The sequence below is a fragment of the Panthera leo genome, chromosome F3 (assembly GCF_018350215.1).
Source record: "Panthera leo isolate Ple1 chromosome F3, P.leo_Ple1_pat1.1, whole genome shotgun sequence".
Lineage (NCBI taxonomy): Eukaryota > Metazoa > Chordata > Mammalia > Carnivora > Felidae > Panthera > Panthera leo.
The window spans coordinates 34,524,397-34,543,285 of NC_056696.1; the positions used below are offsets into that span (position 1 = coordinate 34,524,397).

Sequence of the window (18,889 nt, forward strand, 5' to 3'; positions counted from 1 at the left end):
AATTCTGAGGAAAAGCACAATGTAAGGAGACCATAAGCACAACTCCTCCTCTGTCCCCTTTTGTGTTAGATGCTTTCAGTGTCCAAGGAGTAAAGCTAAGGTTATATCTGGAGGACTAGTGTCCGAAGGAGGTTAGGAGTGCAGGCTTGGGAGCCAGAAGGACTCGAGTTTGAATCCTGAGTCTGCCATTTATGAACTTATGATCTTGGGCAAGGTACTTCCTAGATCTCTCTGGGTCTGCCTTTGTTGCTTTGTATGATGAGGATAATATGAGCACTGTCCTGATAGGGCTGCTGTGATGAACAAAAGCCATTATGTGTCGAGAGCCAAACGGAAGGTGCCTGTTACAGAGTTGCGTTCAATAAATATCACCTTTTATTTATTTACTTTTGTTATTCTCATAATAAAAAAAAAAAGAAGAAGGCCTCGGTTATTTGTGGAAGCAAGGGGAATGAAAAAAGAGGCTTCATGGGAAAAAAAAAAAATGAATGATTTTATTCTACACAGAGCTACATGAATTCTGTCCTCAAGGAACGTCCTCCCAGGAAGAGGAACAAAACGAAGCTACCACCAGAGAGTGAGGCTGATTTGTTTTGAAAGAATCTTGCGATCGGAAAAGAAAACCAAATCTGCTCCATGAAATTGAGCTACAGATAATAAAAGTGTCAACGTGGGACAGTGGTCAGAATACTGGCTCCGCGGAAAAAAAAAATTCATCATAGTTCAGAAAAATATATATTCGGTCACCTTGTCAGTCCACATCTCGTCCCTCTCTGTGTCACCCTGGCAGCGGATCTGCTTCGTTTACTGATAACAAAAAGAGAAAAGAAAAGAAGAAAGTATGTATCATCCCCAGCTGATCGCCATGGGGCCAATATCGCCCGTCCATGGAAAACCACACCAGCGCTCGTGCATCATCAGCTGAATCGACAGCTGCGTGCAGACTTCATCGTCCCTTCCGGCCCCTTGCATGAGGGGCAGGGTGAGGCAGAGGGGACTCTTTCCGTTTGGAGGGGGAGCTCGCCGGTCTCCCTAAACCATCCCTCTTCCCTAGAATTACAGGCGTCCCTGTGAGCCTGGCTGTAGGAGAGGTGACAGATCTCCGGAGAGGGGCAGCATGATGGAACAGCCCAACCAGTTGAGAGCCCATCTGGGTGAATGTGGGTTTAAAAAGTAGGCACAGGCCCTCTGCCGTGGGTCACAGCACCTGGGGCAACCCCAGTTTGGCTTCTTATGGCACTGGCAGCATGACCCAACAGAGCACATAACGGGCGAGTGTTCAGGTAGGCCCTGACCCCCCACCGCCCCACCCACCCCTGCTCGGACTATAGGTTCTCAAGAGGCAGGAGCAGTGTCTTATTGACCTTGGTGCCCGTGTGCCCTAGCACAGGGCCTGACTTCTAGTAAGTTCTCAAGGCACCCTCAATGCACTAATGGAATAGAACCGAAGCAGAGGATAGAGGAACGACAGGGGCAGGGTATGTTTCTTCTGGACCTTTCTGACACCTCTAAGGAAAACAGTTCTCAGTCTTCGAATATGCAAATGACCGGTCTCCACGGAGGACCACAGAACCAGAATCTCTTATGAGTGAGGCCTAGGCATCTGTATTTTTTTAAAGCTCCACCCCTCACCCCACCCCCACCCCCCAAAAAATGTGCTCCATAGCCAAGATTGAGACCCGCAGGAGTCAGTCATTGAATTGCACTCAGCAACCAAAGGCTCATTTGGAGTTAGATAGGGACGAGGCAGACATAAGGAGGGAAATGGTATTCTTGTAATGATTAGCTGTTTTCCTTGTGGGTTTTGTTTGACTTATAAGAGCAAATGGGTCCTGAATATTTCACAGTAATCAGGAATGAACTAATCACTAACAGAGTCTTAATCCAGACACGCCGCATTGCCATTGGCCGTAGAAGCCTCTTTGACAACCTGACCTAACAGAGGAGACATGGGGTGCAACCACAGTCCCATGAATTAAAGACCCTGGACTGGGGAGGGAGAGGGTTGCATCTGTCATGTGCCCACCAACACTGCATTTCTAGAACTTATGTGCAGAAATCCCTATCCCATTTCAGGCTGATCTCCTACCCCAGGCTCCAGTGGGATTTGTATTCCTGGTTTATTGCTTTCCAAGGGCCAACTGAGCCTAGAAAACAAGCCTGGTAGGGTTCTCCCTCCATGACCCAGAGCTCAGTTAGTTGGCTCAGGGTTGGCAAACTTTTCGCCAGAAAAGGCCAGAGAGTAAATAATTGGGGCTGTAAATAATCACATCGCTGTTGTGATTGTTCTGCTCTGCCAGTGAAATTTGAATTGTATACAATTTTTTTTTTAATTTTAGAGAGATTGAGAGAGTGCATGAGTGGGGGAAAGGGGCAGAGAGAAAGACAGAGAGAGAAACAGGCAGCAGCCCAGACTCAGCCCAGAGACTGTAGTTTGTTGAATCCACATTAGCTAAGGGGATGTTGCCAGTGCTGGAGAAGGGCCCTGACTGGCCTGTGTCCTCAGGTGGGTAGGGACAGAAGAAATACACAGAGAACTCATCCCAGGTGATGACACAGGCTAAGTCAGCTCAAAAAAGGCACTGAGGAACGCTCAGGAGGGACTCCCCAGATCCAGTTTCCATACTAAGACTTGTATTCCCACAGAAGAAGGGAGGCGTGCAGATGGGTGGAGGTTGAGGGAGATGAACAACAGCTTTAAATTTTTAACTGGTGCTCGTGAGTATGGGATTAGCATCTGGCAAACCCCAGAAAGGGCTCCCGATTATGCTGGCTGAAACCTACTCGCGTGGTAATGCTTTTTTAGGATATTAAAGAAGAGGCAACATGCAGGAAGGAAAAATGCTTAGGAAGAGGAGAACAATTAGTTTCTATTCTGCAATAAATTCACCATTTGAGAGACAGATGGACAGAGACAGAGAGAGACAGAGCGAGAGACAGAGAGAAGCATTTGCTCTCTCCCTCTCTGTCTCAAAATAAATAAACTTTTTTTAAAAAAGTAAAGGACACTTCCTCCTTCACTTGTAGCCCTGGTGCCTTGTCTTGAGGCATCCTATTCTGTTCCCTTGCTTCCTGGGTTGTCATGAGGGCCGCCCCTTAGGGTTATGCCGATTGTTCCCTCCCCCAGGACACCCAACTGAGGCAGGAAGGGACGGCTGGAATCCAGCTTGCCTTCTGCTTACCAAAGAGTGCTCCGTCAGGGTTGTGTCTGATCCCCCCTACCCCCATCGTCACTCTCATGAAGGGCCACTGTTCTCTCTGCACAAACATGGTCAATAAACAGTATGGACAAGCGACTATGTCCACCTAGATGGGCACCTTTTCTGGTTGACTCAGAGATACTATATAGGCTTGTGTTGGCACAGGGGGTCCTCTTCAGGACTCTCACCCCAAGACAGGGTAATGAAAGCAAAATAGAGGCCTTCTCCAGAAACGAGAGAGATGTGGGAAGGCCTGAAGCCAGTGAGAAGACAAATGTGGTTGGGTGCTCATCGCTAGCCAGAGGTACCTAATGTCTAAAGACTTAATGTCGTAAGTCTTTTAGCGATAGGCTGAAACTACCTGTCCCGAAGGACACCCTAACTTCTCTCTCTGGTTCTGGTGGTCACTAGGGTTTGAAACAAGTCCATTTCGGACCACAGGCTAGCAGAGTTTGGCTTCTAGTACTGAGACTCAGGTACCCAGCTTGCTGAGCCTGGGCATCAAAGGCGCACACAGCCCTCTGACACCTGAAACGGCATGATTGTTGGAGCCCGGAGCCCCTAGAGTGTATGGTTTCTGCTCAGCTTTCCTTCCCCCGAGGTCTTGGGTTTCCTTCATTTTAATCCAATTAAAGAAAAGAAAAATCAGTAAGTTTTTAGCACTAGTGGAAAAGGGCTCCATTGACAGCAGCTTAATCATTGTGCTAAGTGAGGTTAATTTCCACCCTTGGTCTTTAATAGGCCGGGGACTGGAGATGAATTTTTCAGCTGATGCCACACTCAGGTCACCTGGCCGCCCATTTTAATCAGAAGGCTTCCCCAGCTCTGATTTTTATGTTTCTAACCACTCACCCAGTGTTCTTCTCTAGAGGCCGACATCACATGAATCGCGGGACAGATTCCTCCTGTGTTGAGTTGGCGTAAGAAGATCCAGCCTGCTCTCAGTCTGCTTCTTTCTCACCCCCACCTCTAAACACATATCGTTTCTTCTTCGTAGACTCTGCCATCCACTTGTAGCAGATGGTGTTTGAAAAGTCATGTGTCCTTCCTTCCCTCCAGATCGTCTAGGACTGGGGGGAGGTGGTCACTGCAGCATCCTCTAATCTGAAGATGCTGGGAGATCAAAGAAGCAAGGGGAGATCAACACAAATTAAAACCAAATTAAAGATGATGCTAAAGGCCAGAGCATGTAGACGAAAATCCATTAACTGCCGATTTATGGTTTGGTGACCCATGATTGCTTACTGGGTGATAGAAGTGAGCATGAAATCTGTTAGTTTCTAGGTATGTTTGGAGAAGCCCACACAGCTCTGAGAAGTATTTCTCATTTAGGCCAGATGAAAATCTTTCCGAGCGGCCTTTCTGGATTGAAGAACATTCTGCCAATCTTCTCCAAGGGAGGTAGCACCGTGAAAGGCAGGGCTGATGCAACCTGGCTTCTTGAAACATCATGTGCCACTCCTGGATGACGTCCCTAGGCATAGCGGGGAGACTGACCATATGTCAGGCCCACGTTTATTCTAGTGGATTCCCAGGCTGTATTACAGAACCAGGGTTTAGTTAGAGGCTAAGCATTGAGCACAGTGATGGCTCAGACAAACTTACGTTGTTAGCCTCTCTGGGTTCATTGCCTCCGTAGAGCAGCCACAGGCAGAAATTCCTGGATTTGCCCAAACTAGAGGCCATAGTTCATCCGTTCATGTTTCTGGTGCTGTCTCGGGAAGACATCACACTAGACTGGAAGAAATATTTGGCCTTGGTCCAAATAGACAACAAGGGCAATAATCTAGCCCAGAAGCCAGAAGGAATTTGGTACTCTTCCATTCTCCTGATCTTTTTCCTTCCAGTTATTTCAAAGTGGAGTAGGCTCTGGACCCAAGTGGATTTCTAGGCTGACAGACAGATACGGCAGACATTCATGCTGCCTTATCTCTGTAAGGGGCAGGCATCTCCTAGCCTCTGCTTCACGCTCCCCACCCGGATCGAAGGAGAGATTATCCTTCATATGGGGGTGTCAGAGCAAACGAGGCCACGTCTGGGGAGCCTCAGGCTTCCTGTCATGGATTCTGCTATTTCACAGCAACAGGGACACTTGTAGGCTGCCTTCTTCCAACCCTAACTTCCTCCCAAGCTATTGTAACCTGTCTCTCATCGTCTGCCCTGCTGCGCAGGCCCTTCTTTTGATCAATTTCCACCTCCTTTTCCTCCCTACCATCATCAAAATGGATCATTCGTTACTTTCCTCAGCTTATTTTTTTCTTTGCACGGATCATAGATCTTGCTAATGCCATACATCCTTTAATTACAGATTTGTCTATAAACAGAGCTCGTCTTAAGAGGCCCATAAAGCGAGGACTGCCTCTGACAGATCCTTATACCTTTATAAACGTCGAGGCTGTGGCTCGATCGTAGGAAGAGTCTGTAAAAGTAAGTCGTGTCGAAATTAATAAATTGGATTACATTCACTTAAGGCTCTCAGATGCCTGTGTTGGAGAAGGTGTGTTATTGCCTTTAGTCAAACCCCAGGCATTTATTAAGGCCTTCCCTCCTAGACCCCGTGGGAATTACCAAGAAAGGCTCCACTCATACAGCCTCTCCAGTGCTTTGACTATTTATGTATTTACAGTTTTCTCTAAACTATTTGGTGGTAACTCTCTGAAGAATGAGAAATTATATTTTCCTGAATGCCCACTGAGTACTCATCGCAGGGACTGCGTATACAATAAGATTGATGGTTTTAGCCCATTTTGTACAGCTGAAAAGATCAAGGTTGGGGTATGTTATGTATTTTGTGTGCAGTCAGGAAGCCAGAAAGTAGCAGATCTGGGATTCAAGCCTAGTTCTCTCCGACTCCGAGAGCTAAGCCCTTCTCACCATACTCTCCTGCCCCTCAGTGACCCTACCTTATTTATCTTTGTGTATCAAGACCCCAGCCTTACACATGGTAGGTACAAACCAAATGATTGATGAATGAATGAAAATCCAGTCCCTCAACTCAAAGAATTTATTTACAATCTAGCTGCAGAGTCAATACACAGAGGGGCTGAAAAATAAATAACAATTCAAAAGATATATAACAGTCCAGTGCAACAATACAAAAACTGTCATAAGACTGTATAAGATTAATTGCCAAATGAATGACGCAGATAGTGAGTGCTGTAGAGCTAGAATGATCTGGCAAAGCCTCACGGAGAAAGATGTTTTAAGTACAACTTTAATATTTATGAAGTGCCTATTCTGGAGAAAGCCTTAGATGCAATGATCAACAAAACTCAACCCCCGATCTCCCAGTGCTTTGAGCATAGATGGGGAAGTCCAGGAGGGAGGGAAGTATAAAATACTTTCAAAATGGTTTGGAAACCAGACAGGGCCACTGATAGGCGGGGAAGAAGAGGAAAGAGCTGTCCAACCACCTTCCCTTGTTTTTCTTTGCCTGTGCTCTCCTAAAAGACTGTAGTAGAGCCTTGCTACCCAATGTTTGGCTTAGAGACCAGCAGCATCAGCCTCATTTGGAAAATGCTTAGAAGTGCAAAATCTTCGGACCAAACCAGGCCTACGGAACTAGAATCTGCATTTTAACAAGATCCAGAGGGGGTCACGTGTTCATCGAAGTTTGAGAAGTGCTCATCTAGGGTGCAGAGCATTTAAACAGCTGGCACAGCCATGACCCTCCCCAGCTGTGCCCCCTGCCCCGCTCCACGTTTGCGAGGTTCTCCTGGAGGCGACTTAGTGCAGCATTTAAGTCTTGCTGTCGGTTCTTCCACCAGTGTTGACGGATAACTTCTCCCTCTTCTCCTGCGCTAGATCCCCTCCCCCAAATCCCTGACTTTCTCACCCCTGCATTTCACTCGCTGCTCCAATCCCTTCTATTCCAATAGCCCGATTATAAGAATTGCCCTTGCCACTCAGTCCCCTCAAATGTCAAATTCTCTCTGGCACTGCTGGACGTGTTAAGGAGAAGGAATTATCTTTGTGGTTAAATATAGACGGTGACCCTCTCCCCCCCCACACACCCACCCCAATCCCCTTGAGTCAGAATCAGCAGCAAGGGGAACAGAACAGAGAGAATGTTTTGCTTCTTCAGATGGGAAGGTATTGATCAGGTGGAGAAGAGAAACAAAACAAAATATAAAAACAGGAGAGAAAGCAAAGGCATTCAAGTCTCAGATGCAGCTGGTCTGGATACAAAGGGTCTGTCTCACTAGATGTGGATTTCACCTTCAAGTACAAAATGCAAAATGTGAGAGAGAAGATCTGAGAAGCCGAAGGAAGCACTGAATACTTGGCCGTTGCAATAGGAGACGTGTGAGCTGTGATGACTGAAAATCAACTCAATAGTTTTCCGAAGTAATTTTAATACAAGGAGAAAATGTTCTAGCCAGATCAGAAGTCAGAGCTGTGCACCACAGACAGCCTGATGCAAAAATGAGGCTACCTTGTGGAGAGAAAGGTAGCCTTTCCCCTTCAGGGGGAAAGAGTAAAAGTCTCCCCCCTCGGTGTCTCAGAAAGTGTACCATGAGTTTTGCGGGTGCTTCCCATGTGTTATTTCAGTTAATGCTCCCACTATGAGGAAGTAATATTCATCTTATTTCATAGGTCGGCTTAAAGAGATAAGGGAAATTGCCCAATATCCATATACACACATCTATTGAAGGCATATACATCCAGCTGATCCTCAATATTCACGGATTCTGTATTTGAGAATTCGCCTCCCAGATAAAATGGATCGTAACCTCAAATCGATACTCATGGGGGTTTCACAGTCATTTGAGGACATGCATAGTGTGAGGAAAAATGAGAGTTGCCCAAAGTGCACATTCTCAGATAAGGTTGAATGAGGTGATTTCTCCCTTCACGTCTCAACTCTCATACTGTAACCCAGCGTTCTTTTCATGGTCTGTTTAGTGCCACATTTTTTACGTTTGTGCTTTTCTGTGGATGATTTCACTGTGTAAAAGGGCCCCGAGCACGATGCTAAGTGCCAGTGTTTCTAAGCGCAAAAAGGCTGTGACGTACCTTCTGGAGAAAATACGTGTGTTAGTTAGATAAGCTTCACTCAGGCATGAGTTATAGTGCTGTTGGCTGTGAGTTCAATGTGAACAAATAGCAAAATATAGTAAATTAGGTGCCTTGAAACAAAAACACACATGATAAAGATTAGGTGTTGGCCAGTGGCTGAAGCTGTCATGGCCAGGGGCTCACAGGAACCTAACCCTGTGAGTCCCCTAGGAACAACAGTTCTGTATTCGCTAAGTCATGTTCATGGCAACACTATAGGACATAAAAGCTGCGAATAAGGAGAGTCAACTGTATTTTTTTCCACTCTCGTGTAAAATTACACCCACGCACACACACACGTATACATTTATCTTTAAGGACACTCCTGGAACAGAAGACTTTGAAAAACCATTTGTGATGGGAGGCAAGACCTCTAAAGAACCTGCTCAACGACCTTTAAGAAGAAAAACTCTGAGTAAATGTCAGCTTTTGTTTCGTTGGATGAGGCTGTAAATGTGGGGCCAGAGTTGAGCCATAGGCTCTGACGGTGCTCCTTCTCTGCCCTCTCCTTCATCAGCTTCTCCCCTGAATATGTGTTGGGCACATGTTTTGAAAATTTTAGATTGAAGACGGGCTAAATCATGAGTCTGCCCTATATGCCCGCAGGTCCCTGTCCCACACTGTCCCCGTGACTGTGGTTGGAAACTCAAATGGGTCACACTCTGATTCCATACTCTTTCCCCTATGTCTGCTTACCTCCGCCTTGTCGGGGAGCATTCTTCACCTTGGATTCTAGAATGCTGAGGAATAATTAGAAAGATCTTGTCACCCTCCTGTTGAGCACAAGTCACTTTCCTCTGGTTCCACGAGCGCTGTCTTCTCACCAGGTCATCCTGAAACAAAAATGGAAACACTTGGAAATTCCATGTTTCAGACAGTAATAGTGGATGTTTTCCTAAGGACTGAAAAGTATCCTACAAGCTACAAGTAGCACATGGCTACTTCTATGGCTTTTCCACATCTTATGATGAGGTATGTTTAATATCTGTATTATCCCTCTTTTCCCTAATTTCACCGCACTCATCATATCTCTGGCTACTGTTCTTTTTCTCCCGTACAACGATTTTCACTTCTTTCCATTCAGTCCCCAGCTCAGTGTGTTGTTCCACCCCAACAAAGTTTCAAAAGCACAACGTTTCAAAATCCGTGAACACCTCTGATGCCTTATTTTCCACCAACTCTCTTTAGCCTTTGACATCATTAACTATGTCCTCATTTTCTGAGCACTTGTGGAAGGAGAAAATAAAACTTAGGGCAATAGAATGCTAGGGCAAAAGGGCTCCTAGAGACCATAGATCAAGCCGCTCAGTTTGCAGGGGAAGAAGTGAGTAACTTGCCAGAAATCATGGCTCCAGATGGTGGAAGGGTTCCAGTACCGACTCCCCAGTAGCATCTGGTCTTTCAGGCTGCAGCTTCTGCTATTCCAACGTGGTGTCCTATCCAAACATTATACAGGTCTGACTCCGGCCAACTCCATGATTGGCTGGGCTGGAGTACGTTCAAGGTGATAGATCTATCCTTTCTGTCATTTTACTCTCCTCTGCCTCCCCGGGGGCCTCTACCCCTCAGGCTGGCCTTTTGCTGATCATGACACCAGAGAATCAATACCAAGAAGAGAAGCAGATTGAAAGTGCCAGGCGGAATCCTTGAAAACGCCACGGTGCATTGATAAAGGTAAACTGATTAGAACTTTGCAGAGTTGAAGACCTTTGGACCTTTATTCTGTAGAGCAAAACAGTGGCTGTGCTGTAAAGGAAGGTGCACGTGGGGGTATCTCCTACTTAAGCTGTGCACTACCATTTGCCCAGATACCCCAGCCAACTTCCTGTGTCTGCTTCTAATAAATATCGTGGGTCCTTGCACGTAGAAAGGCACACAGTAAAGGTAAAAAGACAAGACTTTTAGAATGAATAGGAAGGAAGGAAGGGAGGAAAGAAGGGAGAGGGAAAGAAGTGTCAGCTTAAGTAATCCCCACAGGTATGGCTGTTGCAGGGGTGGGGCATTCAATTCAGGGAAAACTCCCGCTCCTTATGAACAACAACTAAGAGTCCTGGACTCCAGCTTCTACGTGTAAAGCTGCTTCTTTGTCCTGAGCCTTTGGGAGGACTCCTCATACTGATGGAAAACTGGGAGGAATCCATCATATCGCATACAGGGCACCATGAGATTCAATTCCTATAATAAGCAGCTCACTGCTCACACCATGGCTGTCTCTCTCTCTCAAAAATAAAGAAACACTGAAAAAAAAAAAAAAAAGAATTTCTACAAAAGGGGGCATCTGGGTGGCTCAGTTGGTTGAGCGAACAATTTCGGTTCAGGTTGTGACCTCGCAGCTCCTGGGTTCTAGCCCCACGATGGGCTCTCTGCTGACAGCTCAGAGCCCGGAGCCTGCTTCAGATTCTGTGTCTCCCCCTCTCTCTCTGCCCCTCCCCTGCTCACTCTGTCTCTCCCTCTCAAAAATAAATAAGCATTAAAAAAAGAATTAATAATAAATAGCCCAAAGCTCTGGCAGGGCACAGATATAACAGAGTTAAAAGACATATCTTTGTTTCTATAAACCCCTACAGTGCCCTCAGAATTTGAAAGGAGAAACCGTGTTGAAGGGTGTTCCCTTTTTTTCTAACTCGCTAATCTTTTACTAATGGACTTTAAATATCATAACAGCTTAATCCCTGTTGTCCTCAAACTTTTTATTTCTTTTTGATTTCATTTTTATAGGGCAGCCGAAAGCTAGATTTTCTTTATTAAATTGAAGGGCAGAATGCAATGGGAAAATGTTTTGCTAGATGTAAAACACCCTACGAATGTTAGTCATTAATATTGTCATTTATTAGCTAACGCGGATTCTCATTAGGAAGAGTTTGGTGAGTCTGTCTCCCACTTAGCCACCCTCAACATCATGTGCTGTTATTTTATGATGTGGAATAAGCTGGGAAGAGAGAGGAAGAAATAAACCTTCCATATGCCACACACTATCAGATTTAAAAAAAAAAAAAAAGGATCTCTATTTAAAGATTTCTTCATTCAGCAAATATTTATCTATTTTTTAAAGTGTATTTATTTATTTTGAGAGAGGGAGAGAGAGAATGCAAATGGGGGCAGGGCAGAGAGAGAGGGAGGGAGAGAGACAGAATCCGAAGCAGGCTCCGTACTGAGCCGGAGTCAGACGCTTAACTGACTGAGCTGCCCAGGCGTCCCAGAAAATATTTATTGAATAGCTATTTCTGGAAGCAACACAGAGGTGAGTTAACTAGTCTACCCTCAAAGACCTTAGTGCATTCGAAGAAGAAGACACTTTTTAAAAAATTAAACAACAGGGGCACCTGGGTGGCTCAGTTGGTTAAGTGGCCGACTTCGGCTCAGGTCATGATCTCACGGTCCGTGAGTTCAAGCCCCGCGTCGGGCTCTGTGCTGACAGCTCGGAGCCTGGAGCCTGTTTCAGATTCTGTGTCTCCCTCTCTCTGACCCTCCCCCGTTCATGCTCTGTCTCTCTCTGTCTCAAAAATAAATAAACGTTAAAAAAAATTAAAAAAAAAAAATCAAACAACAAATTTGTCGTAAAAAAAATTGTGTTCAGTACAATGAAGAAAAAGAGCAGGTGCCGGGGAGAATGTAACAGGAGGCCTTAGTTACACAGGGAGGGAGGTTCAAGGACGAGTAGAGTGCCTAGCACTAGAGCATGTGCTAGATTGATATTTATTGAGTGAATGGACAAGCAGTAAATGAATTAATTAAGGGTCTCTCTGCGTAAGTGATATTTAAGCTCGGAACTGAAAGAAGCATAGGAAGGAGCCAAGAAAAGAGCTTGGGACTTTTAAAGAACGGAAAAAAAGCCAGGAAGAGGATGAGCTGGGAAGGTGATGTGAAGGACAGAGGCAGGGGGATGGTGGATCATACAGAGCTCCGCGGGCCACTGGCACGATTTTGTTTTCTCTTGTTGGCATGGCTGGCCCGCGAAGCTTTCTCCCAGGAGTTAACCTAATCTGATTCGATCTCTCAAAGGATCGCTCTGGCTGTTGCTTGAAGAACGAAGGGAGGGTTGGGACCTAGGGGCCCACGTTCGGAGACCACTTAACCAGCTGTTGTAGGAGTCTCGACTAATGACCCCCATGGCGTGGCCCAGCGTGGAGGCAGCATCGATGGAAATGAGCAGACAGACTCATGAGGTCCGTTGAATTTAGAATTAAGAGACCTTCGATAATTGCTCGGGAGGTGATGGAGAGATCAGGCTGCCTGGAGAATTCTGGCTGGGGCGACTGAGTGGATGAACCGGTGGGGAACACTGAAGTGGTTTGGGGTGGGTGGTGGTCGTAATTTCAACGTGAGAAGAAAGGAAACATCGCGGTCAGATGAGAGCAGCATGTTGGGTCCAGGGAGTGAGATGGGCGAGCTCTACTGTGCTCACCTCCTTTTTCCTCTGCGATCGGTGTTTCTCAATACGTCTTTCAAAAGCACCTGTGTGGAATGCAGTTCTCCCAGCTCTGACTGGACAGTGCAGCACGGCACATGTCTCGTCTCTGGGATCAAGGACACCTGAAAGGAGGAAGCACTCTTTTCATTTGCAGGGGTTTCGAGACTCCCCCAAAGGCCTGCGCTGTGAAATTCACTAAGCTAGGATCGGTTGTTAGCTCTTCCTTAAGCTGACCCTACTATCTCTGCACGGCATCCTCCTTCCCACGATTCTTTCACTTCTCATAACATTTCAGGGAACCTCTCGATTAGGTGACAACAGTCATTTTTTTAAGTGTGTTAAAATACACGTAACGTCCAATTAACCATTTTAATCATTGTCAAGTGTACATACAGCTCAATACAGCTAGTATCAAGGGCATTCACTGTGGCACAACCGTCACCAGGGTCCGTCCCCTGAACGCTTTCCGTCTTGCAACACAGAATCTCTGTCCCCGTTAAACAATAGCTCCCCATCCCCCCCCCCCCCACACACACTAATAGCGTTTTTTCACTTAGCTGTAACAATTTTAATCGCCCTGCAAAGGGGGATCTCCTGTCTTGGCTGGGACAGATTAGGCCATAGGCAGAGGAGTGGCGAGCCAGCCAGCTAGGGCTTTGTCCTGGATGAGCATCAGAAGTTCCTGAATATGCCAGGTGGAAAAGAACAACGGAACTCCAAATGGGAACCAAAATGAGGAGGAGTCAGAGCCCAGCACTTTGCGAAGTTTTCTCCCACCATCAGGGGGCGACTTTCTGTGCCTTCCCAGATAAAGCTTCGGCATTGCTGTGTTCTCCTGTGACCAGCTTTGTCGAGATACAATTCACATAACATACAATTCACCGGTTTAAATTGTACACTTCGATGGTTTCGGTGTATTTACGGAGTTTGCAGCCGCCACGCCCCGTCAATTTTGGGACACTTTTATCACCCCCAGAAAGAAACCCTAAACCTATGAGCAGTCACACCCGACCCTCCCATCACCCACAGCCTGACTGCCTGGCCGGAGGCAACTATTAGGCTACTCTCTTTGTTTATGAAGTTTATGATTTGCCTGTTCGGGACACTTCGTGTCAAGGGAAGCCCACAATATGTGGCCTTTTATGACAGGTGTTTTGTTTTAACAGAGGAACGCATTGCTCTCTGGCGAGCATTTCCCTTAGTGAGCGGTGGAAAACAATAGCCCTGACCCCACATCACAGCTAGGCAAGCTGGCAGAATCGCAGTGTTGAAGGGGCTGACTGAAACGCCCCCTCCCTTGGGGTCCCCCGGGGCAGAGGATCAGGGTTTCCGAGCTCCCTATCTCATCATCCTGTCAAAAAGCATAAATGCCATCCCTTCTGTCCCCGGGGGAGTCCCTGGAGCTCAACGCTCCAGGTGATGGGAAAGCCTCGGGCCTCCAAGCATTTCAGGTCCCAATTCTCTGCCCTTTATCATCGGAGGTTATCCTGGAGGGAAGAGAGACTCAGGTTGACGCTGTGAAACAGGCCTTCCAGCAGGGCCAAGGGACCAAACGGCCTCCCAAACGTCTCACGCGGGAACCACCAGGAAGATTCCGCCCTAAAAATATTCTTGGGCTGGCACAGGAATTCCTCGGATAGCAATTCTTTTCTTTGGGTAAATCACAAACTCGCCCTCCACGTGTTTAGCGCTTCAGTTTACCAAGCACTTGGGCACATATTGCCTTTGCAATATCTTTCATTCTATTAGTTTTGATAGAGCACTATCCATCTGTTTCCTTGTAACGAGATTGTTGAAGACGAGGGGCTTGGCCTCATTGGCGCTCCCAGAACACTTTCCGCTTACCTCTATTACAGCACTTAGCACCTTTTATTATAGCTATTTGTTTACACAGTTTACTTGCCCTGTTAGGCTGTGAGGTACCACAGAGGGGAAGCTTCCAGACCCGGCACACTGCAGGGCACATAGTGGGCGGACAGGAACCAATGGCGGCGCTCCCAGCCCCTCTCACGGGAAGAAACCCAGGCCTTACGCCTGTAAAGATATCAAGGGATTGACCGAAGAACTTGTTAGCTTCGGACTCAGGGCTTTCCGCTTTGCAGAAGTGCTTATAACGGGCCTATGTTTGCAATTTACAAAGGGCATTCACATACATTGTCTCAAGTGACCTTCATAATAGCCTTGTAACAGAGGTACACCATCTCGGAGCGTTAACAAATAAGGAAACGGTCTCGGAGATGTCAGGCAATTTACTGGGCAAACCAGCCTGAAGCGGGGCTTGGCAGAACTGGATTTAAATGCTAGTTCCGTCCCTTCTTGCTGGTGATTTAACCGAGCCGTGGTGACTTCATGTCTAAAATGGGAATTGTAAACCCTGCCTTGTTGAGGTTTCTGAGATTTATAGATAACGTAAATACATCGCCTGGCTTATAGTGAGCCCTGAATGAATGGCGACTACTATTGTGGCTAGTTGGAAATTGGAAGCTAAAAGTTACAGCTGCATTTTTTAAAGCAGCCCTCTGGGGGTGCAGTACCTTCTTTTAAGGTAGAAATACCCAGGGATGGATAACAGTTTAAGACTGGAGCATCAGAGCAGAAGGTATCAGTCCAGTATTGGGGAGGCGATACCAGTGTTACAGAAGGGAATCTTGGAGATGCAGGGGGACAAAGGTAAACGTTACTGACCTCACCATTCTCTTTTTGACGTAGTTTTAGGGCACAGGGAGCGGGGAGGCGGGCCAGCTAGAGTATCCTGACGCTGTAACTGCACAGCCTACGACCCCCTATAAATCCTTTAGGAGAGCAACCTTGAACCTTGACACACAGAACCTGTGGCCTCGGCCATCATCGTTCCCCAATGCCTTCCTTTCTCTGTTCCCCTCTGTTCCTCGGGGGGAGAACATTTGGCAAATTCCCACACTCCCTTGAGGCCAGGTGAGCGGCTTTCCAGATTGGTTATGAATCAGAGAAGCATGTGCATTTGTTTGACTTTGATGTGTCAACACTTGTCTGCATGTGTCTCCTTTTGCAATGTTTGGAAAGCGAGGGTCTAGAAGATGAAGTGTTACCTCTTGCCTTGGCCACACTTGGATTGAATAGCCTAGTCACTCTGAATTCATTTGGTGTTTATGGGAATATCATATGTAGTTCTGTCGACATTCCCTAACCATTATAATGCAGTTACCGTAGATAATGCTCTCCTAGTGCAATATGTTATCGCCATTTTAACAACCTGACATACGATCGGCTCCTATTATCACTTAAATGAATCCATTAAGCAGCTAGAGGCTTCCAGGAGTCGGATATGAGAGCGTCAAATGGGCAAACCTGTGCCACTTCCAACAGGGCCGACCTCATCAGCTGGAGGAAAGACTCGTTCCACCCGAGGGTCACCCAGCCAGCTCGCCCAAGGACTTGGGAAACCGTGCCCTTCAGAAGCTGAGTTAGTCCCCAGGCCCCGAGCTAGGAGAGAAACTCCCACCTTATTACACCCTTCTTTAATGTACAAAAGAAATGTTGGTGCCTAACAGCAAGGCAATGAGATGTAATCAAATTCACAATTCTGACTACAGAGCTGAGGAGTTTAGGTCTGAGGGAGGCAGCAAATTATACAGAGACATGAAATTGTGCCTGAAATTACCACTTGCCTGCGGGGTTTGATTTGAAGGATAATAATAGTGTCGACTAACATTTGTAAAATGTATGAGGTTTACAAACCCTTATCACATACGCTGTGGTCTATTTGCTCCTCAAAAGCACCCAATCATGTAAAAACTGTTATCCCCATTTTACAGATGGGGAAAAGGAGTTTTCCCTCAAGTCAGCATCACAGGATTATATGAGGAGTAAACAAAATATCGGATGTAAAATATGCTTCGGTAAGCACTCTCCATACATTCTCTTATGCCGAGATAGTCCTCAATGGAAAGGGTCCTCCATCCAAAATTCTCTCTCCGTCTACCCTGAACTTGATCCCAAACCCCCCACCATTCAGTCAACGGTCCGATTGGTATTGGATCCCTGTGACAGGTGCATCATAGGAGTCTGGCACCTTGAGTCCGTTTTTATAAACTGGCCGGTGATGGGAAGAGCCAGGAACTCGGGGACCAAAAGTATTTGGTATAATTAAAAAATTCAGTGTCACGATGAATGGAGTTTCAGTTACTATGATGAACCACCAAATTAATTTTGCAGGAAGTGCCCCTTAGACCACCACACAGTGAGAAATCCCAGCACTCTAAGAGGTTTGGGTCAGGAGAGAGTCTGAATTTCAAAATTAAACAAGGGAGGGGCGCCTGGGTGGCTCAGTTGGTTGAGCGTCCGACTTCGGCTCAGGTCATGATCTCACGGTCTGTGAGTTCGAGCCCCGCGTTGGGCTCTGTGCTGACAGCTCGGAGCCTGGAGCCTGCTTCCGATTCTGTGTCTCCCTCTCTCTCTGCCCCTGCCCTGCTCATGCTCTGTCTCTCTCTCTCTCTGTCTCTCTCTCTTTCTGTCAAAAATAAATAAACATTAAAAAAATAAAATTAAAAAAGGGAAAGTCTGTCCTCAGTGGGGATAGCATAGACTTTTTTTTTTGAAAGACCGTTTTTTAGAATAGTTTGAGGTCCACAGCAAAACTGGGAGGCAGGTTCAGATATTTCCCCTATACCCTCTGCCCCCCCCCCCCCCAACACACACACAGCATGGACATTAAGTGCCAGCTTCCAGGACTCAGGGTAAGATAGAGCATGAAGCTCTCATGGGTAAGAAGGGAGGAAGAGAAGAAGGAACCCAAAGACACAGAGGTGGTTCTGCCTGGCCAAAGCCTAGAGCAGATAATCCCAAGACAGGGGAGCCGTAGAGCCCAGAGGAGAGTGGGGCTCCTGGGGGAGCAGGGACCCACTCTCTGTACACTGTGTAAGCCATCCCGATGCCAGCTGGGGCTCCAGCCTCCTCAAAGCTTTGGGTGATTGTGCCTCGAACCATTCAGTTCCAAGGTTGAATGCCTCCCTCTAGCCCTCTGCATTCTGGGCAGCCATTCTTGGTTTTGTCTCTTGCTTGGAGTTCAATAACATCCTATTCACTTGTTTTTCTTTTCTTTTCTTTTCTCTTCTTTTCTTTTCTTTCTTTTCTTTTTTTTTTTTTTTTACTTTCTTTGAGGATCTGTGGGATCATACAGGGGGTGGAAGTGGGGTCACGGTTCAGAGTGGTTCCTGCTCTACTGTCTCTCCTTATCTCATCGCTGAACCCCTCATGCCCTTTACCCCACTGCCCTTAGAAACTCACGGGTGCCTTGAGTGGCTCAGTCAGTTAAGTGTCCAACTCTTGATTTCAGCTCAGGTCATGATCTCATGGTCCTGAGATCGAGCCCTGAGTTGGACTCCATGCTGACACTGTGGAACTTGCTTAGGATTCTCTCTCTCCCTCTCTCTCTCTCTCTCTCTGCCCTTCTCCTGCTCTCCGTCGAAAGAAAGAAAGAAAGAAAGAAAGAAAGAAAGAAAGAAAGAAAGAAAAGAAAAGGAAGGGAAAGGAAAGGAAAGGAAAGGAAAGGAAAGGAAAGGAAAGGAAAAAAAAAAGAAACACGGAATCAATGTGTGACCCTTCCCACAGCACACAGACCCCTCTGCTTCCTTCCTAGGACCAGCCCTGTCAAGTCAGTTTCCCTTTTGTAGCCCCGAACTAACTGTTCCCAACCTTGGCCGCCCCTGTCTTGGGGAATCCTGGTGGATTTATATTCTCCATCTCATTTCGGCCATTTTTATGTGCTTTTTAATTTTCCTTCTGTAACTCTGTATTTCTTGCAGGGCCAGAGGGGAGAAAAGACGATGGTCAGAGGAAGTTAAAGGGCACTGCAGCAAACTATATCTACTTCACAATCGTGTCCTGACACTAATAAGCTGTAAATGGCATCCACCTGCAGACAAATAAACTGGCGACTCTAGTCACACTGCCTTAGCTTCCAGGGGAAACAATATGCAAAATACCTAAGCATCTAGGCAGAAAGGAGCTGGCCAGCCATAGGACCCTGCAGGTCCTGGGGTGCAAGCTCTCCCTCCAGACACTTCCATGCTATGTTCATTTTACAGCACGTCTGAATGAAGGAGTACCGGGGCATGAACGGAGGAAAGCAAATTCAGTGCTCCGCCCTGGATTTGCTGGAGATGGAGGGAGGTGCAGTGGTGACCCCTGACAAAGGGGGACCTCTTGTGCAAAGGGAACATTCCCTGCCCAGTGGAGCAGG

At 46.7% G+C, this 18,889-nt stretch overlaps 2 long non-coding RNA genes across 2 annotated transcripts; one reads left to right on the forward strand and one right to left on the reverse strand.

The window, feature by feature from the left end:
* Positions 1-357: 357 nt before the first annotated feature.
* On the reverse strand, positions 358-4,309 carry LOC122211836. Its single transcript, XR_006198866.1, has 2 exons — positions 4,053-4,309; positions 358-807 (listed from the first exon to the last, which is right to left on the reverse strand). It is a non-coding gene; the product is annotated as an uncharacterized LOC122211836 (long non-coding RNA).
* Positions 4,310-8,863: 4,554 nt separating this feature from the next.
* On the forward strand, positions 8,864-18,593 carry LOC122211835. The gene is made up of 2 exons (XR_006198865.1): positions 8,864-9,230; positions 18,453-18,593. It is a non-coding gene; the product is annotated as an uncharacterized LOC122211835 (long non-coding RNA).
* The last annotated feature ends 296 nt before the right edge of the window (positions 18,594-18,889 follow it).